This window comes from Camelus bactrianus, chromosome 23, assembly GCF_048773025.1.
Source record: "Camelus bactrianus isolate YW-2024 breed Bactrian camel chromosome 23, ASM4877302v1, whole genome shotgun sequence".
NCBI lineage: Eukaryota > Metazoa > Chordata > Mammalia > Artiodactyla > Camelidae > Camelus > Camelus bactrianus.
This window is the reverse complement of record NC_133561.1, coordinates 15,356,461-15,374,629: the sequence shown is the minus strand read 5'-3', so window position 1 is coordinate 15,374,629 and position 18,169 is coordinate 15,356,461. Positions and strand designations below refer to the sequence as shown.

Here is an 18,169-nt window from a genome sequence, read left to right as displayed (position 1 = left end):
CAAAGATGCCAGGCAGGTGTGGATCTGCTTAAATCAACAAAAGCCCTATGCCTGGTGCCCTTGGGTGCAGGGTCTGTCCCGAGAGGCAGTCCTCCCTTCCCAGTCTCTCGCTCTCGCAGATTGATTTTCCCCACTTTCCTTATATATTCACAATTTTATCTCCATAAATTCTCTAAGTTGGAACATCACACTGCATTAGGGCTTTGCCTTCAATGCATTACTACCCTAATTCATCACGCTGCTTTAAATGATGGCAGTTCGGAGCCCAATAAATCACCCTGCTCTTCCTAGCTCTTGGCCTAATGAATGTGGAGCTTGGGAAGAGACGGAGCTGATTTTCAGCCTCTCCTTTTCTTGGCATTATCTTCATTAGGAAAACTCACTTTAACCAAACCTGGGGCAAGGTTAGGGCCAGGGTGGGGTGAAGTATGGGGCCACAGACTAGGGAGAGGCAGGATTAAACTCCATATTCCCGTCCTTCCTTTCTTTTTATCTTAACAGTTATTTATTGAGTACATACTCCACAGCACTATAAGTGTACCTTAAATTCTAGATATCAAATACCTGGGTTTGCTTATTCTATCCTTGTATATATACAGGCACTATCCCAAAGTCATTAGTCAAAGCCATCTCTGCTGGAGAGTTAGTTAGTCCCTATTATCTGTGAATACCTCAACACAGCACAGATCAGTAGATCTGGTAAACCCTAGCACACTTGGAGTTCCTAAGGGACTGAGGCACTCAGTGGAGACTGGTGACTGGGAGGATTGTGGGTGATTCCAGAGAGGGTGGGCTCAGGAGGGTCAGCACAGTGGGGGTCTCTGATGGGTAAGAAATGAAGGGTTTTGGCTTCTGGCAGAACAAAAAGGAGCTCTGAAAACACACGTTGCACCTTTTCCCAGTACCACTAAGAATGACCAAATTATGCCTGCAGAAGTTTAGGCTAGCACTCTACTTCTTTGGGCTGCAGTTTTCATAGTTATAAAGTGAGGATGTTTTCAATTATTCTGCCTGAGGACTTTACCCTGAGAGAATAACTAAAGACAATGCTCAAAGACTCAGCCACAGGACACATCACACTATTTCTTCTAATAGCAGAATATTGAAAATAATCTAAGTGTCCAACAACCTTGGGAAATGGGCAGATTACATGATGGTATTTCACATAGTGGTACATCCATAGAATAGTTTACAATGGAGTCTCTAGAATCAGGTAGCAGTATCTATATCTATGTCTGTCCGTCACCTGCCCATCTATCAGTTATCTATCCATCTATCAGTTATCTGTCCATCTATCATCTCTCCAGAGAGGCAGAAGGAGGCATGAAGGTATTGCACATGATAAAATAAGCTTAAAAAGCTTGTAAACAAATGTGTGTAGTATGTTTCCATCTTGTTTACAAATATATTTATGTGGAAAACTAGAAGGAGAAGGAAATTGAAAGGGAGAGAGAGTATGTTTGGAGGGATAAACAGTGAGTGTTCATGGGGTTAGTTCTCAGTGTGGAGGTTAAGGATTATTTTGTCACTTCTTTTCCAAAATTTAAAAAATTTTAAATTTGGAGGGGGGGATTGAACCCAGGACCTCACACATGCTAAGCATGCAATCTACCACTGAGCTATACTCCCCCACTGAGGATTATTTTGATCTTTTTTGTTTTTCTGCATTTTCGAGTTTTTCTACAATGAGCATGGTTACTCTGCAATAAGGTATTAGAATTAAAAATTAATTTGTAAACCAACGTTAATAGCAGCACCATTCACAACAGCAAAAGGTGGAAACAACCCAAATGTCTACCCACAGAGGAATAGAGAACAAAATATGTTATGTCCATACAATGGAATATTATTCAGCCAAAAAAGGAGTGAAATTCTGACACATGCTGCAAAATGGATGATCCTTGAAGACACTGTGTTAAATGAAATAAGCCAGACACCAAAGGACAAATATTGTATGATTCCACTCAGATGAGGTACCTACAGTCGTCAAAAACATAGAGACCAAAAGTAGAATGGTGGTTGCCAGAGTCTGGGGGAGAGGGGAGCAGGGAGTTATTGTTTAATGGGCACGGAGTTTCTACTTGGGATGATGAAAATGTTTTGGAGATGGATGGAGGTGATAGTTGCATAAAAATGTGAATGTACTTAATTGCCACTAAGTTGTATTCTTGAAAACACATTGGTTAAAATGGTAGATTTCATGTTTCTGTATATTTCACCAACAAATAAATAGATAATAAAATGATAAAAATGAGGGGGCTCTACCAGATGCTTCCCAATGGCCCTTCCAGGTCTAACTCCACAATTTGCTCCACCTCTGACAGTGTCAGCCCAGGTGACTTTGGAGAGGACAAAAGGAACAGCCAGCTCACATCCTCTGGCACCTGGAGGGCAGGTGGCAGGCAGGATTCCCCGGTGCCCACCCTTGTTGCCACAGAGACAAGGCCTTGGCTCTCTCCAGGAAGCCGTGGCTCTGGCTGCTTCGTGAAGAGACCTGGAAGCTGGCGTGGATGTGAGGAACACTGTTTTCACAAGGCTAATTAACCAAATGTGTTTTCCTCGCATGTGTCTGTGTTTTCACATTAGGTTTGGCGGCAAAGAGGATATTAAAGCTAATTAGACTCACAGCTTTGGACAGAGCTCCGAATAACCGATAAGTTATTTGTTAGGGAAGCAGACTAGTTAGCACGGCTCTCCTTTACCTGAAATCCCACACCCCTGCAGCCCACCAGACGCCAAGGATCCAAGGCTAGAAGATTTGCAGAGCTGACTGGAGATGCAATTCTAGAAATGTTTCTTCCTGCCTCAGAAAGACTTTATAAAGCTGAGTCAAGCTGAACACCCACTGCCGTCTATCACAAGCCCTTTGCCTCCGTGAGACCCTCGTTAACGCCGGGCTCCCCCTCCCCTGCCTGATCTCATTGCAGGAGACCCTTCATGGGAGCCTTCCCAGCCCTCCTGCAAAGGTGTCTTCAGCACTGACTGCCCCCAATACATCCAAGAGTTGGCTACTATAGCCGCATTTCTAAGGGGCCTTGCCCACACTGGCCACAGCTGGTTGACCTTGGAGGGTGGACGCTGACCCAGAAAAAGCTATTCCAGAGGTGAGATTGAGTCAGAGTCTCTCTCCAGGGAATCTAGAATACAAACATGGGAAAAATGGATCCGCGAGCTGCAGAGTACTTTTGGTACAAGCCCACAGAACCTGGGCCTGGCTCACGTGAGAGAGATTGAGCAATCATAGTAATTCCAGTTGACACAGTAATGAGAAGACCCAGGACCAGCTCAGACACAGAGCAGCAGGTTCTCCTGGAGTGGCCACCAACCTGATTCTGCTTCAACAACTCCAGTCATTGTGTCTCTCTTTTCTTAAGTTCAAATTTGCAGGAGAAACTGACCAGCTCAGCTGAGGTCAGAGGTCCACTATGGGGGCTGGGGGCAAGATCACAGGGGCAGAAATAGGTATGGGGGGCTCACCTCTGAGTACTAGAGGTCTTCCTAGAGAAGGGGGACCTTGTGGGCCAGATGATCCCTTGAGAGGTGTGTGCGGAGGCAGCCGTGGTGGAGACAGAGCTCAGGAAAGCTGTCTGCAGTGAAAGGGAGGAGTGACTCCAATGCCTGGGGAGAAGCAAATGCAGGAGATGAGGCGGGGGATGGGGAGGATGAGGAAGAAGGTCTCCCTCACATAGAAGGTTCAAGGGTGTTGCTCCAACCCATGTGTTTGAGTCCCACTCTGCGGCCACCATCTTAGTGACTCAACTCCTGATAAAATCATTCCACATTGCTATTTTGTCACTCTCCTCCTGAGAAGACTCCGCTGCCTGAGAGCCTGAAGGCATTTGTGATGCCCGCGTGGAAGGAAGGATTAGCTCTTCTCTCACCACAGCCCTTTCCTGGCTGTGCAGGCAAGGCTGCTATGCTGAAACTTAATTCTAAAGACGACTGTAGCCATGCCTGCCTCCCGCCTCCCCTCGGCTTCATCGGTCTCCTGGAAACTGGACAAAAAGAACTCTCTGTGCCGCTGTGAAACGAGGGAGGCTTGGCACTTCTGTTGGGAGCCGCTGACTCTTTCTGTTCCAAGTCTTACGGGCCAGACCAGTGTTCCTCTGGGATGCAAGGTCCTGAGAGCTCAAGATGCTAAGAGCACAGCTGCTGCCTCTGGGATGAAAGAACGAAGCTGTCCCACTTCTACTTCTCAGCGTTTCTTACCATCTTGCCAGTTTCTGGCTTACAGGGCATGTCACTCAAATTCTCTGCAAACCGCATGCCACTGTAACCCTTTGAAAGAATGGTGCTGGGGAAGAATCCGAACTAATGGAGAGCACCACTGGGCAGTGGACCCCCCGTGTGTGGGGCACAGAATGAAGGTCGGGTGTGGACCGCACTTTGGGAGGGACAGTCACACAGAGGAGAGGAGAGGATGTGATGAATGACAGATACACATCACGGAAGGTGTTACTTGATTGGAGGGTGGATAAGTGAGTCGGGGGAAGCTCCTAGGTGTGAGTGTTTAAAAGCCTAAGGTTGTGTCTTTTTTTTTTTTTTAACTTTTTTTTACAGAGGTATTGGGGGATTCAACTCAAGACCTTGGGCATACTAAGCACACACTCTACCACTGAGTTATACCCCCACACCCTAAGGTTGTGTCTTGAAGGCAGGGAGAGCTACTGCTTGGGTGGGATGAAGGCAGCATGCAGGTAGTAGACACGGAGAATATCCAGGCATGGACGATGGTGGGCCCTAGGAGTCCTGTGCAGAGTGCATTGGGAGAGGTGAGCGCTGGTCTCTGGAAGCTGCTGAAAGGTCATTTTGAGGAAACACAGCTTAGAGCAAGGATTCAGAGATGGGGATGGAGAGACAGGGTGAAATTCACACAATGCAACTGACCATTAGCGGAAAGAAAGATAGGTAGCTGGCCAGGGCCCTTGCTGTGTCAGGGCCAGTGGGCTCTCCAGGCCCCTTGTTGGGTGTGAATTCGTTTCAGGACATCAGTGAGAGGCCCAGGCCTGTGTGGAGGGAGGAAATGAAGCCAGGGGCTGGGTGAGATTTGGGAATAACCTACAGAAGACGCAGGTCAGGGGTGGGCAGGTGCAGCAGAGAGGAAGGAGTGGGAGAACTGGGTTCTGAGACCGTGTCAGGGTGCTGATGCTCAGGCACCCCCCACTGGGAATTGTTCTTCCCTGACCACTTGGTAACAGTGATAAACCCCTAGCAGCCATTTTTGTAGCGAATGACCCTGCCACTGACCCCATTGACTGTCGGGAGTGGACACCTCCGACGTGGGCTGGAAGAAGTCTTTCCCTGAGCATTTGAGATAGAGACTAAGGGATTCCAAACTTCTCCTGGGTTGGCTCCTTGAACAGTTCATGTCAACACTGGGGAGTATGAGCCATGTTTCCTACAGGTGACTGCACAGTAAAGAAAGTTACTTTGCAGGGAAAGAGAGAGAGGCAAATACACCGATAAGGACAGATGCGTTGAGAAGCAGAGGTACTTTGTTATGGATTATTTCTGGGTCCTATGTAATCCCTCTAGAATATCCTGCATTCTTAACAGGGGTGATATTGCCCCAAAGGAGGCAGAATTAGTTTTCAGGGTAACCATAAGTTTGTTTTCTATGTCTGTGAGTCTGTTTCTGCTTTGTAAATAAGTTCATCTGTATCATACTTCGATTAAAAAAATAAATAGATTAGCTCTTGGGGGGCAAAAAAGCTTATGATGTTACAATGGTTTGTGGCCCTCCAAAGGGCCATAGTACATAAACAGACACACAGTACAACTGAAGCATTAAAATTTTATGGGGTTTGGGACCTTGATTATCACACAAAAAATATCTAAAATGGTTTGAGGCAGGGGTGATTTAAAAAAAAGGTTGAGCACCAGAGCTCCAGATCTTTGGAATGAATTCCCCTCCCCGCCTCTTTTTCACTTTAGCCAGCACAAGCTGGCTGCTGGGACTTTCAGTCACAGTGGCCTTAACTGAAACAGACTTGCTGAAGGGTGCGAGGGAAGGGGAAGAGGAGCTCTGGGGAACAGGCTGACTAAGGGATCCTGAGAGCGTGGAGACCCCTCAGCGTAACCAGTATCAGGCAAGGGTGGGGGCCAGGGTAGGGGACGCTTATGAGACAGCTTGGGGAGTAAAGTCATGGGCTTTGGCCAAGTCATTCATCGGCAGCAGGTGTCAGAGCAGTTCCAGCAGAAGAGGGATGTGGCCTCAGATACCCTCCTGTTCTCACGGTCATGCCTGTCTTAGCTTTGCCTGCCTGTGTCATGTGACCACCGTGCACGGTCACTCTGAGAGCTGGCTGGAGCCAGGCAGTGCTGGCTCCAAAGCCCCCAGGCACAAAATGGAGATGCAGCCCACCCAAGCCTAGCCCAGAAATTGACTCAGTCATGGAGGTCCAGGGTGCCCCAGGCCTCCTCCCCATAAGGGCAGGGTTGGTGCCAGTACAGGTGAGTAGCCCGGCTCCCAAGAGGAAAAAGGAAGGGGCTGAGTCAAGGCCAGTATGCCCAGTTTATTCTTTTCAAAACCTGTGATCAGATAAAATCACATCTCCTGCCTAGGGTGAAGCAAGTTGGGGAGAGGGGATAATGACAGTTCACACCTCCACATGGGAGAAACCTTCAGGAATAGGTAAAAATTGTTTCCCCCTAGGCATTCAAGGGGATGGAAAATAACATTAAAAATGGTTAGCACTACTTTTCATAATAGCCAAGACATGGAAACAACCTAATTGTCCATCAGCAGATGACTGGACTTAAAGAAGATGTGGTATATATATATATATATATACATACATACATACACACACACAATGGAATATTACTCAGCCATAAAAAGAAATAAATAATGCCATTTGTAGCCACATGGATGGACCTAGAGATTATCATATTAAGTGAAGTAAGTCAGACAAAGACAAATATCATATGACATTATTTATATGTGGAATCTAAACAAAAGATATAAATTTTATTTACAAATCAGAAATAGACTCACAGACAGAGAAAACAAACTATAGCTACCAAAGGGAAAAGGGCTTGGGGGAGGAATAAATTAGGAGTTTGGGATTAACAGATACACACTAATATATATAAAATAGACAAACAACCAAGACCTACTGTATAGTACAGGGAACTATATTCAATTGTTTGTAATGAGAAAATTCACTGAGCTGTACATGTTAGATTTATGCAAAAAAAAAAAAGTGGATCAGTAAAAAAAAAAGGACTTTCAACAACTGTAAAAAAACAAACAAACAAACCCAATACGGTTGGCACTGAGTGAATAATTGACATATGCTAGGCATTATTCCAAGCTCTTTTATGTCTATTACATAATTTAGTCTTTAAAACAACCTCATTGTTTTAAAGGATACACACTTTCATTGTCCTCATTTTACAAATGAGGAACTGAGGTGCAGGAAGGGTAAGGAACCCATCCAAGTTCACACAACTTGAAGGAGCTGAAACTGAGATTTCATTGCAGGCAGCCTGACTACAAAGGCTGCTCTTAGCCTTCAATGTGCAAGTCTCAGGTCTTGCCTCAAGATGGTGGGGAGATGATACTGGTTCTTAAATAGCTGTAACATCAGCTGGAGGGTGAGAAGTGCCGGGTAAAGGGCTATGTGTATTCAGAGAGGGAAGAGATGTCATTATAGTGGTCCAGGAGGTCCTTGTTATGTAAGGGTAACTGGTTCTCAGCAAAGCCTGTTGAAATGAGGCATTAACTAGTAACTAGTCTGAAAAGTTTGAGACTTTGTCTTGAGAAAAATCAGATAAAAAATTATGGATCAAAGAATTTTATCTTTGATGTAACACAATTCAAGTTATAATTACAACTTCTCACTAATTTTTAGGATGTATGAAAACTGAATCCAGGGTTGAGTAGAGAATGTTTTGCATAATTGTCATACAAAACCATATGACAGCATAAGACAACCTTCCTCACTTTGCTTTCCACTTTCCTGGACTAATCAAAAAGGCAATCCTTTCCCCCCAAATATTTAAGGGCTTTAGTAATTTTTCCAAAGGTCTCTCCAAATTATTATTTTCTAAAGCCCTGTCAGTTATCACCCTCTTTTATATTCTCTTCTTCAATTGTTATGTGTCAGTGACTTAGCATAAGATCAGACACTTCAACATCACTTTCATTGACTTCATGAAATTTGCGTCTTTCCCGAGAGTTCTCGTTTAACTGATCAGTTTGCATTGTGTGCTTTATAGTGTGGGTGTTTACACCAGCTCCATCAGGGAATGACCAAGGGATAAAGCCTGGACAAAGCAAGTGCTGGTTGTTAATCAGTGTCCAACAGGACTACTTGTACTAGGGGTCAGTTCCTTAGTCATTATTTGGAGGAGAAGACAATTTTTATTTTCCCCAAGCAACAAGTACCTGTGGGACACAGAAATGAACACACGGATAATGTGGCTTCCCTGTATAGGGGAAGGGCTTACCGAGGAGGTGGCATTCGTGATGCACTTTAGGGAGCAAAGGATTTGGGCATACAGAGGCCAGGCGACAGGGCTTTCCAACTGGCATCTGCAGAGACAGAGGTTGTTAAAACAGCATGTATATCAGGAGCGGCAAGTGGGGAAACGATGTTGGGAAAGCTAGTTTGGAGCCAGATGATGGCGGACTTAGAATAATGCACTTTATTTTATAAACAATGGTGAGCCACTGATGGCTTTAGATCCTGAGCTCAGGTTGGAGTTTGGCACATACTAGAAGTTCAAAAAAATTGTTGAAAAAAGCTGATATTAGGGGTGATGGTTGTTAAATCACAGCATATGCCAGTAAAACAAAACCTGATGTCAAAATTACCTACGTGCAAACTCTTGCTAATTACTTGCTTACTTAAATGTTTGATAGAAACAAAAGATGATCCGCTTTGGGGTTTCTTGTGATGAGATTTTAATTTCATATTGGAAATTGTTCTTTGTAGAAGGGACACTGGTACTTGAATTGCAGACAGAGGAGCTATTTTTTAAACTAAGATTTCCATTAAATTCAGCCACTGTGGATCCCAGGGTGCTTTTTGGAGCTGGTACTATAAAGCGTGAACATCTGACCTCTCTGGTTAAATGGAAGATGAACGCGGTGTAGGAGACACGCTTCCAGATCTAACTGAAACCATCTGTATTCCAAATTTTTGTTCCCACTGATCTTTTGGGAACAGCCCCTAAGTAGAAGCTCCGTGTTTGGTTGTGCCCACGTAAGCCTGCGTGTGCCCGCAGAGATGCCCGTGGTCTTGTGCCCACGGGCACGCTAAAGCATCGAGCACAAGCAGCATTCCTCAGGAGACAGCAAGGTCTTGCCTGGGGAAAACAAGGGCTCTGAGAGCTCAGACAGACAGACAGACACGGCTGCTGACTGCACTGGGGGACTTAGCAAGGGAGTCACAGATGCTGTTTAGATTTCTCACTCTCTAATTGTGATGATTAAAGAGCTGCAGGCTCTCTCTTTTGGTGACAAACCCAAAGGTGTGCCAGGAACAAGATAGGATTTGAAATATGCAATAGGCCATGCTAATACCCTCCATGGTGACTTTTCAGTGGGGGAAGAGGGAATAAAACACAATGAATGCTAATTAGTTTACATTAGTCAAAATTGTATCCGGCTTTTTTTTTCCTTTTCTTTTCAGAGCTCTTAAGTGTGCAGAAGCAGGTTATTCAAATTTCACCCCTGTTTTTCAAAAATTAATAAGGGCCATACATTACTGTAACATTCTGCCTGCTTCACAGAATATATTAGTAAAGGTTTTAATTACTGAAATTATACAGTCATAAAAAGACGATTTAATGAAAGCAATCATATCATTTGCATTCTGGGCCTGCCTGTGTGCAAGACCCTGCGAGAAGCAGTAAATTAGACTGAAGTGCAGCGGAATAATTCCCACCATTGTAATTCTGCCTGAGGACCCGGGGCTCCCAGGACTTCAAGCTCCAAGTCAATACCTGTTTGAGGGACCAGAAAACCAGCTTCGTCTGAGAAGGAGGATTAAAGATGACAATGGAGTCTTAAAATCTCTTTTCTTTCCCAACACCCAGAGCCTGTCTTTCTAGGAGGATCCATTATGACGTCACCTCAGATAAGGGAAATTAATTGGTATGCTCTCCTGTTGAAGAGGGTTTTGCAGCGGTTAAGATAATTAGAGCCAAGCCTGGAAGTGATGGCCTAGGTATAAAAACGGACAGATTATTTTATCACTCTCATTTTTTCTCCTACATATGACAGGGTGACAGGTGGGCTCGTGAAATTGTATGCAGAGCAGAGCTGCGCCCATTGGGCTTGAAAGCCAAACTCTAAGTCTGGGCCTTGCCCCTCCCCCGCCCCTCCTGGGTTCTCCCCACAAAAGGGGGCGACCAAGGTGCCACATAACACTGGAATTCTTTAAAGTTCAGTGGTGGTGGCCAGTGGGAAGGGTCAGGGGTCTGAACTGGTTGATTTTCCTTAGATTTACACCAACCCTCAAGTGGAAATTCTGGTTTCCCAAGTTAAGTTCTGCAAAGTCTCCTACCAGACCCCCCATGCTGTGTACCCCAGGACCCCTCCTTTGATGTGTCATTGATGCCAGGACTTCAGAGATGAGGGGTACACTCAAGCCACTTAAGCCTTTGTTTCTTTTCCATGATCAGGTCAATGGAGGTTCTTTACGGACCTACAGTGTGTAAGACCCTGTGTTGGGCCAGCATTGGGTACAGGGGTGACATTGCCCCCACCCCATAAATAATGCTTTGAATGCAAGGCGCGCAGCATTTGTACATTCTGAAAGATAGAAATTCCATGTTACAGGGACTTACTTATGGAGGGAAAACCATATTTAGATGAGCTGAGTAAAGGATTTGTGGAAAAGGCTGCTTTGAAGGACAGGGAAGAGATGGGTTCAGGGCATTATTATTATCATTATTATTACACTGCAACCATCACTGTTCTTTGAAGACCGGAGAGTTGAGGCTTAGAGAGGTTGCTAAGGACCACGGCGTGGGAGAGTGCGAAGCCAGGACTGTCACGCACATACGAGTCTGACGCCTGAGCCCCTGCACGATGTTCTCCCCAACGATGGACTGTTAGAGCTGGAGGGAGCGGACGACTCATCCTCCTTAGCTCTGAGGTTTCAAGGATAAGTAAGCTGCTGGGTCCAGAGAAGGGAAGTGACAGGACCACAGTCAGTCGGGGACAGGATCAGGCTGAACGTTGGCTTGGACGTGCAGTTGAGAACAGTCACAGGGGTCTGACTGTGTGTGGGAGGGGACTGCAGGGCCCCACGGGTTCTTGCTCATGTCAATCACAGGCTCCAGCGGGAGGAGGCGCGTGAGCTGTGAGAGGCCCTGGGGATGCGAACACTGCGCAGGGAATGATTAGAAAATGAGGAAGGAGGATTGAGAAGAGAGATGTGCTGTAGCCTTGGGAGACATACACAGATCCCTCAGCAGGGGCTTGGGTGGCCTCCACATCTGTCTGGGAAGTCTGCTGGCCGGGGGGTGCGGCTCCCTCGGCACTAGGTGGGAGATGCCAAGGGTGGCTATAGACCCAGCTGCCTGCAGTTGGAGCCTGCTCTGTGTCCATCACTGTGTGAAGAGGCAGGACAACCAGAAATCTGCTTAAGGAACTGCGGAGTTCCTGGGGAGGGAAATTCTGAAAAGAAGCAATATTACTGAGAGTTTCTGTGCCACACACTGTTCTAAGCACGTTATATATATTAATTTTTAAGCTTCTCCCACCCCTGGCATAGGAAGTATCAAATCTCCATTTATTAGATGAGAAAACTGAGACCCAGAGTGTTTTGGTAATTTGAATAAGGACATACAGTGAGTTGCAGAGCCAGGCTTCAAACCCAGGACCTGTGCTGTTAACAGCTAGACTGCACTGTACCGCATTCAGATGTGTCTCCCGGCCCAGTCCCCAGGGACTTAAATCTGAGTCCAAGGGTGGAACCAGAAGAGCAGGGAGCTGCAGATAAAGACTGACAGTTGTTTCTTTAGACATTTCATAGAGTCTGGGGCAGAGGTCAGTGCTGCTCTGGTACCTACACGATAAACCCAAAAGGAAGAGAGAGAGTACAGCACAGCTTTGTGGGGGGGGGGGGGGGCTCCCGGGGCACCTGCCTTGAGGGCACCACTCTGCAGCTGACCACGGCTGTGCCTGGTGAGTACATAAGTGACAGCGGTTCCCAGAGGAAAGGGTCGGAGCTGATTCCAGTCACAAGTGGGACAACTCTGGCTCTCCTGGAAGTATCTGGGGCGCACTGCAATGGACAGGGACTGACTCAGTGAGTGGCACCAGCCAACTAAACAGGAGTGATGCTATGCACCGCATCCGTTTCTTCTAGGTCTCTTGAACTTTGCCTGCACTGAGCGTTATAAGCTAGTCCCACATGGTGGACTTACCTTCACTTGGTGGTGGTGGAGGGGAATGGCAGCAGGTCTTAAGAATGTTTCTGGGGCTATAGCATGGGGCCCACACATTTGCTGGTGAGTACTTACTTGACCAGGAGGTGGGTTGTTGGCCTCAGGTCCAGAGGGACTCCATGGCGGTAGATGCTGCACTCTTCTTCCCAATGCCTCCTCCAGATGCAGGATTTCTTCCCTCAGCTGCTGCCAGTGCAGAGTCAAGGGCTGGGAATTGCCCTCAGCAGAAGATAGCTGCTGGGCCCAAGTTCATCCCCCATCCTGGGGCTCACTGGCATCCAATGACTGGATGATGTAGGGGTTCAAAAGCCTGGGACACTCGCCCAGCTGGGGACAATTCTGAAGGGCTGTCCCAGCTACAGAGCTCCCTGTGGGCATGGCTGAGGCTTGCATGGAGCCTTTGTCACGGTCCCACTCCTCCCTCAGCTCAGTCCTGTTTCCTTTGTTCCCCATGGAGGGCAGGCCCCCCCAAAGGTCCTGTTGCCACCCCAGCTCTAAGTCAGCTTCACCACCCAACATGTGACAAGGGCCAAGGGATGGACCCCATGGCTCTCTTTTAAATCTTATGGGAAGTCCAAGAAAAAGAGTTAAAGATGAGGGTTGGAGATTTGAAGCTGGAAGGTTCTGGCCCCCATTCCTCACCCCACACATCTGGTTTATGGAATCTCAGGGCCAAGAACTCTGTCATTGGCTGTCCATGTTTCCAACTGTTGGATGATTAAAAGAGTGAAGTCTTTGAAACATGTACTCTCTGGTGAGCCACATGATTGAAAAAACAAGTACGTAAACAATAGAAGTCAGTCCAGGGAATTACATGATGATAAAAAATGAGGATAGGAATTCTAGAACAAACGACTGGAGACCACAGGATAAATGCAATTCTAGTTCCTAGGGAGCTGAAGTTAAAATGATGACAGGTCATCACTGAGGGAAAAACAATAAAGACTTGTTTATGGGTTTATCCCAATCCTGCTTTGATTGCCTCTTTGGGGGAGCCATATAAAAGAGGCAATGATTTGAAAGCAGAGATACGTCAAAAAGGAGAAGAAGGAGGGGGAGGAGGAGAAGAAGAAGAAGAGAAAATATCCTCTACAAAGCAACTTCCACTTGACTGAACCCTGAGAGATTCTTTCAGGAAAAAACTCCAAATTCTTTTGCATGCCCTGCTTTCAATATAATATCAGCAAATTCTGGAATATCCAAGAATGTGTTCAACTCTGAACCCATGAGGTGGTTCATAGATACGAAATCATTGAAATGACTTCATATCACTCACTTCATTTCCCCTTTCTGGACACCCATTCCTTCATCTGTGTGATGAGAAGTTTACATCACCTCGGTTTCTCCAAGCAGTGTTCCAGAGAACACTAGTGATTTACAAGACATTAACCAGTTACATGCAAGACAAGTTCTAGGATTGAGTCAGTTTGGGGAGCGCTGCAGACTGTAGTACCTTCCTGAGTTTACACCGTGCATATGATATATTAAAGCCCTGCTTCCCAGCGGTTTTTACATCATTGCTTACATAGGAAATGATGATATTCTATTTCTATGGCTCACTGGAGTAAACAGGAGGGGGTTTATATTTACATATATTACATTTTTCTTTATATTATATGCTTGTGATTAGAAAATAAAATACGAAGTCTTCCTTTTCGAAAATAATCTTTATTGAGAAACTTGAGCTTGCTTTCATGAACTTACTTTGTAATATTGGGTTTTATATTGAAAATGGCTACACATAAATCCTAATCAGGATTTTAATGGCTAGCATTGGAACACATATGTTGTAGCAAATGGCAGAATAATGCCTTTTATTCCTCAGCTGACAGAAACTTCTCCCTCACCACTAGCCAGAATTTATATACTTTGATCTCTTTAAGTTATACTTCAAGGGCAAGATCATTCTTTAAATCTGTCAGCTTTTTTTTTTTTCTTCATTGACAAATGTAATATTTTATGATAATGTGAATGGATTTAGAATGCAATCAAATTTGATCAGTTTAGTATTTCTAAATAATAATGAAGCTTTTCCTTAAGCCTACACAGATGTTCTGCTGTTGGTCCTTAATCACTTTCAAGACTCACAGATTAGTCTTCATTAATATCACTGGTAAATCATATTAACCCCACTTATCCAAAGTTAAATTTTTGCTTTGAACTCATAAACTTCGTCCATATACATTTATATGTTTTCATGCAGTTCTTGTAATTTTTAATTAATCTCTATCAGATGCTCACTCAAAAATGCTTAAGTAAACCATTTAAAAAGTCATTAACTATTTTTAGTAGATCTGTATAGTGTGAATGATTCATAGATTAATTTTTCCTTCTTCCTTTTGTCTGTAGATTTCTGACACAGTTCTTTGCCTGGCCAGCCAACGCACTTCGGCATGAAACATCAGAAATGTGTTATGATACCATTTATGTAGAAAAAGTGGAAAACAGATGGGACTGAATAGCTTTAATTTTATTAGATTCACCATTTTTAGAGTATCATTTGATATAAAATTCAGATCTATAGGTAAACTTGCTCCTACAAGGGCTTTTCTGTGAATAAAATAAGGGTCTCCCTTGTGTCTCCTGATTTTCAGAATAAACACTCCATGTACAGCCCTGTCTCTTTCCTGTCACTGCAGCTCCACCATCAGTGACCACATTTACGCAGGTTTTGATAATATTTGTTCCAATGCTTCCATTCATCACTTTGAGTATTTCATCACCTGTGATTTGTTTTGGCACTTCTTTACAACACAGATAATTTCTTCTAAACCTTTTTCTTCAGAGATGCCTACCACTGCAATTACTGAACCCCATCACTAATATCTGTAGATTCATCCACCTGTAGTGGCGACATTCTGATGCCAAAATTTGCCTGTGTGCTGTCCGAAATGCCGCGGTGCACCTACTAATAACATTATTCAGAAGTGCTTCCTTTCCTATTCCCTTTGCTTCATTGGTTCCAAACACAGGGCTGACAATTTCTAGGCAGCAGGAAAAATGAGCCATTATGCAATAGTCAGAGGCATTTTGGCTTTTAGTTATTAATTGCCTGAGTTTTAATCTAGCTTCTTCAGTTTGATCTGATATGGTTGTAACTGATCTTTTGAAGTTACTTGTTTCTAGCACTTGGAGATACTTAATTTTTTTTTTTCCTGGTTAAGGTGATTGTTTTCCTATTTTTAAATTTTAATTTTTTTAATTGAAGCATAGTTACTTTACAATGTTGTATTAGTTTCTGGTGGACAGCATAGTGATTCAGTTATACATATTTATATATTCTTTTTCATTATAGGGTATTAGTACAGGGAACTATATTCAATATCTTACAATAACCTGTAAGGTGGGTGTTTTGAGATAACATGTTGACATAGTTGGCTTGGCATCATTTCTACATCTTCTTTCCTTTCTAATTTTTAATTGTGACAAAAATACACATAACAAAATTTACCATCTTAACCATTTTTAAGCGTACAGTTCAGTAGCGTTAAGTATGTTCGTATTGTTGTGCAACCAAAGTCCAGAACTTTTTCATCTTGCAAAACTGAAATTCCACACCCATGAAACAACTCTCCATTTCCTCTTCCCCTCAGCTCCTAGTTACCACCATTCTACCTTCTGTCCCTATGGTTTTGACCACTCTAGGTACCTCATATAAGTGGAATTATACAATAATATTTGTCTTTAAGGTTCATCCGTGTTGTAGCAAGTGTCCAAATTTTCTTCCTTTTTAAGGCTGAATGACACTCTACTTGATGTATATACCACACTTTGTTATCTGTTCATCTATCAGGACACTTGAGTTGCTTTTTGGCTATTGTGAATAATGCTGTTATGAACATGGGTGTACAGTTATCTCTTTTAGACTCTGCTTTCAATTTTCTGGAATTGCTAAATCATATAGTAATTCTATTTTTAAATGTTTTCAGGAAACTCCATTTTGTTTTCCACAGCAGCTGCACCATTTTATACTCCCATCAGTAATGCACGAGTGTTCCAATTTCTCCACATCCTCGTCAACACTTATTTTCCTTTTTTTTTGTTGTTGTTTGTTATTGTTTCTTTTCAGTACTAGCATCCTAGTGGGTTTGAGGTGGTATCTCATTGTGGGTTTTGATTTGCGTTTCCCTTATGATTAATAATGTAGAGGGTTGTTTCATGTATTTGTTGGCTATTTGCATATCTTCTTTGAAGAAATAGCTATTCAAGTCCTTTGTCCATTAAAAAAAAACTGTTGAAAAATATTTATTGGTAAGATTTAGGTGTGTAGTATATATCTAACAATAATTAATCACCAACTTTTAAATTTATTTTTTACTGAGGTATAATTGACAAATAAAATTGTATGTATTTAAAGTATACAATGTGATGATTTGATATAAGTATACACTGTGAAGTGATTACCAGAATCAAGTGAATTAGCATCCGTCACCTCACATAGTTCCTTTTTAATTAGTTAATTTTTTGATGAGGATGCTTAAGATCTACCCTCTTATCAAATTTCAAGTACACAGTACAGTATTATTCACTGTACTCAGTCTGCCATACATTAGATCCTCAGAACTTACTCATCTTAGAACTAAAAATTTGTATACTTTAACCAATATCTCCCCACATCTCCCACTTCTCAGCCCCTGGCAACCATTACTCTATTTTCTGCTTCTATGAGTTTGCCTCTTTTTTTTTTTTTTTTTTTTTAAGATTCCAATGTCCTGGAGAATGCTCTGTGTGCACTTGAGAGGAATGTATATTCTGCTACAGATGGATGGGATGTTCTATATATGTCTGTTTGGTCCATTTGGTCTAAAGTATAGTTCAAGTCCAACATTTCCTTTTTGATTTTCTGTTTGATGATCTATCCATGGTTGAAAATGGGATATTGAAATCTCCTTATATAACTGCATTGCTGTCTATTTCTGCCTTCAGCTCCATCAATATTTGTTTAATATATGTAGGTGTTCCACTTTTGGGCGTGTGTGTATTTACAGTTGTTACGTCTTCTTGATGAATTAATTTCTTTGTCATTATGTAATGACTTTCTTTCTTTCTTGTTTCAGTTTTTGACTTTTGATATAGGTTTAGCTACTTATGCTCTTTTTTGGTTTCCATTTGCATTGGTTTCCATTTTCAGCTCTTCACTTTCAGCCTAGGTGTGTTCCTAAAGCTGAAGTGAGTCTCTTGTAGGCAGCAAATAGTCAGGTTTTGTTTTTTAACCATTCAGCCACTATATGTCTTTTGATTGGAAAATTTAATCTGCTTACATTTAAAGTAATTATTGATTGGTTTATTATTATTGCCATCTTATTCATTTTTTTTTTAAAGCTGTTTTGTATTTCCTTTGTTGCTCTCTTTCTGTCTTCCTTTGTGGTTTGATAATTTTCCATAGTGATGTGCTTTGATTTTTTTTCTCTTCTGTTTATCTACTATAGGCTTTTGCTTTGTGGTTACCATGAGGTTTACATAAAACATCTTATAGATAACAATCTATTTTTAGCTCATAACAATTTTACTTCAATTGAATACAGAAACTGTACACATTTTTCCCCTTCCATTTTATTTTTTGATGTCATAAATTCTTTTTATTTTGTGTATTCATTATTGTGTTCATACAGCAAATTATTGTAGCTAGTTATTTTAATACTTTTGTGTTTTTACCTTTATATTAGAGTACACACCACCATTACAGAATGAGAATATTCTGAATTTTAATATACACTTACCTTTATCAGTGAGTTTTATACTCTCATGTTTTAATGTTACT

At 43.0% G+C, this 18,169-nt stretch overlaps 1 long non-coding RNA gene across 1 annotated transcript in view; it reads left to right on the top strand.

The window, feature by feature from the left end:
- Positions 1-17,007, top strand: part of LOC141574840 (uncharacterized) — a 28,910-nt gene extending 11,903 nt beyond the window's left edge. The window contains exon 4 of the long non-coding RNA XR_012501981.1: positions 14,758-17,007. This is a non-coding gene — a long non-coding RNA (uncharacterized LOC141574840). The remainder of the gene's footprint in view (positions 1-14,757) is intronic.
- Positions 17,008-18,169: the final 1,162 nt, after the last annotated feature.